We start from the raw sequence: 4,629 nt of genomic DNA, 5'->3' as shown, positions 1-4,629 counted from the left end.
TTTCACAAGTTTGGATAACATTGTGTGAGATAATGGGGGATCTGGGTTACCAGCCTCACCCATATGTCCTCCCTTCCTTTCAAAGCCATATAACTCACAGACTCATGCTGACCTGTGACTCTTCCCAGTGTACACGGTCTCCTGGGAGGTTTAGTTTAGTCCCTAACTCTAACACTTCTCAAACTTTTCCATGCAACAGAATTACCTGTAGGGCTTGTTAAAACACAGGTTTCTGGGCTTCACCACAGAGTTTCCGATTCAGTAGATCTTTGTGCGGCCTGAAAATTTTCCTTTTTAACCAATTACTAGGTGATGGTGATGCTGCTTTCCCAGGGACCACATTTGAGAATGATTGCTCTATTCTAACTCCTTGGCTTGTGGCAAATGGCTCTTTCAGACTATTCGTACTTTTCCATTTCTCCTTGGAACTTTGATGAATAAAACATATCTCCACATTACTCCAATAATAATACCTGGCATTTATATTCTTACTATGTACCAAGTAGCATAGAAGCTTCGCATGCCTTATTTCAATCCACAGCAAATCTAAAAGATTTTTTATTACTTTATAGGTGAAGAACATGACGGAGATGTCAAAAAAAGTTCACCAAGGTGATACAGGTAGTAAGTGGGAGAACTGAGATTCAGAATCAGGCTGTCTGATTCGAAACCCTCACATATAGAAATGTTCCTTTCATTTCTATGTACAAAGAAATGATATTAGAAATTTTCCTTAAACAAATGGTTCTGACAAAAATCAGATTTTTATCATGCCAAATGATGGATATTATGATTACATACTAGTTACACTACAAAAGACAGCTCCAGAAGAAAGTAATTCATATGACTATGTAAATGTAACAAGATATTGTTGTTTTTGTTCGTTGTTGTTGAGTCAGTTTCAACCCAGGGCAAACCCATGTGTGCAGAGCAGAACTGCTCCATAGGGTTATCAAGGCCATGACCTTTTGGAAGCAAATCGCCAGGTCTGTCCTCTGAGGTGCCTCTTGGTAGGTTCCAACAGTCAGTCTTTCAGCAAGTAGTCAAGCACTTAAGTTTTTATATCGTTATCATGAAGGCAGAGTTAAGCACTTAAGCAATAATTTGATCTACACGCATTATTTATGTAAGACATTATACATATATAGAAGGGTAAGGCCGAAAAAGGGATTAATAGAGAGGTCAGTATCTCCTTGTATCTTCAGATGAATATGTTCATGCTTCTAAATAGTTACAAGTATAGGATAAGGTGTAGATTTGTCTTCAAGAAAGGTTCTTTTATATTAGGGAAAATTGAAAGAATTCTGCCATTTCAATCAGCCTGCTCACCCATCTGCTGATTACTTTTCATTTGCCTAGTGCAGTATAAAATAGAAAGTGATAAATTCTTAAAGTTGTAGAATATGTTTTCCCTGTAATTCAAAAGCAATATATTGCTTCCAAGATTTTCAAGACAAGTGTCAGGCTCATCCACTTAACTCTACTTCATGTTATAGAGAGACCCACCCTTCTCCTCTAGTGAAGGCAAGATAGGACTGAGAAGCACTCAGTAAACCAGAGAGATACCTGGTGAAAGTTCTTTGTGGTCAGTTCCAAAATGTCCTTTGAACATCTTGAAAGATAAATTAGCTTTAGTTATTGCCCATATTATGTTTGTTTAATTTCCTTGACCATTTAAATAGCTACTAAACCTAAAAAAAAAAAAAAAAAAAAAGCTTGTTGCTGTTGAGTCAATTCCGACTCATAGTGACCCTGTAGGGCAGAGTGGAACCTGCCCCATAGGATTTCCAAGGAGCAGCTGGTGAATTCAAACTGCTGACCTTTTGGTTAGCAGCTGAACTCTTTAATCACTGCACCACCAGGGCTCCAAGAAGCTGCTAAGTATACAAAATGTAATTGATGTTACCATTAGGTCCAAAAAACACTTTTTCTTTTTTGCCAGACTTGATTTTGTTTTATTGCTAGTATATAAAATTCAGAATACTTTCCTGGGTAAATATTATATAATTTAATTGAATAGTACTTGTTGGATCAGCTGTCAGTTCTAAAAAACTCAGGGGCTGGATAATTAAAACCATTGTTTTTGCGAAGATTTAGGATACTTGTGAAGTAGGATACTAAAGAAACTTCACAAGTTTCTTCAGTTGAGATCTTAAGGTCTGAACTCATCAGGGTAGCCAAAAATAAAGGAAATGGACTTAGAGGAATTGATTGTTTATCCAGAGAAACTCAATGAACTATTCAAGCTCACCTTGAAAGTACACAGAAACTTAACTTCATTAAGACTGTCCAGAAAATCACTCGGAAGTTCAGGTAGAAAGAGGAGTTGAAAAAACTTTCAAAACAGTAGATTATGTTACAGTTAGTCTCTTTATATTAAATACACTTAATATGTAAATATTTTATTCTCTTCTTAAACCAATTGCATAGCAACTATTTACCTTGACATGAAGAGAAAAGCTACAAGTCATTATTTTTACAAATATCCATGGAGGCCAAATAGAAAAAAAAAAAAAAAAAGACCACTTCAATGTAATAAAGCCAATTTTATTTAAGGAATAATGTGTAAGTTTAATTTATAATTTCAAATTATACTCAGACATGTAAACGTGAGCTCCAATTCAGTTTAAAATAAGTAGAAGATAGTACTTTATATGGAATAGTGAAAAATGTATGCAGCTGGAAAATATTCAGAGACCCTAACATATCTTCTCTTAAAGATAAAGACACTGGAGCACAGAGAGATAAGAATTAACTCCCGTAGTTTCAGTTTTAAACTGAAGATTTTTACCAACTTCTGCAGTGTGAAATTGATCAAACATGCAATCAAGATGCACTGATGATTACTGGTAATTGGAATGGGAGAGTTGGAAACAAAGAAGAAGGATCTGTAGTTGGAAAATATGGCCTTGGTGATAGAAACTACACTGGAGATCACATGATAGAATTTTGCTAGACCAACAACTTCTTCATTGCAAATACCTTTTTCAACAACATAAACAGCAACTATACACATGGACCTTGCCAGATGGAATACACAGGAATCAAATCAACTTCATCTGTGGAAAGACACGATGGAAAATTCAGTATCATCTGTCAGAACAAGGCTAGGGGACGACTCTGGGAACAAACTATCAATTGCTCACATGCAGGTTCAAGTTGAAGCTGAAGAAAATTAAAGTAAGTTGATGAGAGCAAAGATACGACCTTGAGTATATTCTACCTGAATTTAGAGACCAACCCCAAGGATAGATTTGATGGATTGAACACTAATGACCAAAGACCAGAAAAGTTGTGGAATAACATCAAGGACGTAATACATGAAGAAAGCAAAAGGTCATAAAAAAGACAAGAAAGAAAGAAAAGACCAAAATGATGTCAGAAGAGACTTTGAACTTGCTCTTGAATGTAGAGTAGTTAAAGTGAATGAAAGAAATGATGAAGTAAAAGAGCTGAACAGAAGATTTCAAAGAGCAGCTTGAGAAGACAAAGTAAAGTATTGTAATGAAATGTGCAAAGACCTGGGGTTAGAAAACCAAAAGGAAAGAACACACTCGGCATTTCTCAAGCTGAAAGAACTGAAGGAAAAATTCAAGCCTTGAGTTGCAATATTGAAGGATTCTATGGGGAAAATATTGAACGATGCAGGAAGTATCAAAAGAAGGTGGAAGGAATACACAGAGTCACTGCACCAAAAAGAATTGGTGGATGTTTAACCATTTCAGGAGGTAGCACATGATCAAGAACCTATGGTATTGAAGGAAGTCCAACCTGCACTGAAGGCGTCGGTGAAAAACAAGGCTCCAGGAATTGACAGAATACCGACTGAGATGTTTCAACAAACAGATGCAGCACTGGAGGTGCTCACTCGTCTATGTCACGAAATTTGGAAGAGAGCTACCTGGCCAACCATTTTTCTTTGTGCCCATGCCAAAGAAAGATGATCCAACAGAATGGGAAATTATTGAAAAATATCATTAATATCACATGCAATTAAAATTTTGCTGAAGATCATTCAAAAGCAGTTGAAGCAGTACGTCAACAGGGAACTGCCAGACGTTCAAGTTGGGCTCAGAAGAGGACTTGGAATAAGGGATATCACTGCTGATATCAGATGGATCATGGCTGAAAGCAGAGAATACCAGAAAGATGTTTACCTGTGTTTTATTGACTATGCAAAGGAGTTCGACTGTGTGAATCATAACAAATTATAAACTTGTTATAACAAATTCCCATTGAGAAGAATTGGAATTCCAGAACACTTAAGTGTGCTCATGAGGAACCTATACATAGACCAAGAGGCAGTCGTTCAAACAGAAGAAGGGAATACTGAGTGATTTAAAGTCAGGAAAGGTGTGTATCATGGTTGTATCTTTTCACCATACTTATTCTATCTGTATGCTGAGCAAATAATCTGAGAAGCTGGACTGTATGAAGAAGACCATGGGTTCAGGATTGGAGGAAGACGCATTAACAACCTTCGATATGTAGGTGACACCAACTTGCCTGCTGAAAGTAATGAGGACTTCAAACACTTACTGATGAAGATCAAAGACCACAGCCTTCAGTATGGATTACCCCTCAACATAAAGAAAACAAAAATCCTCACAACTGGACCAATAAGCAACA

The sequence above is a fragment of the Trichechus manatus genome, unplaced genomic scaffold (genome assembly GCF_000243295.1).
Source record: "Trichechus manatus latirostris isolate Lorelei unplaced genomic scaffold, TriManLat1.0 scaffold00062, whole genome shotgun sequence".
Taxonomy (NCBI): domain Eukaryota; kingdom Metazoa; phylum Chordata; class Mammalia; order Sirenia; family Trichechidae; genus Trichechus; species Trichechus manatus.
The sequence above is the reverse complement of the archived record's forward strand: the minus strand, read 5'-3'. Positions refer to the sequence as shown.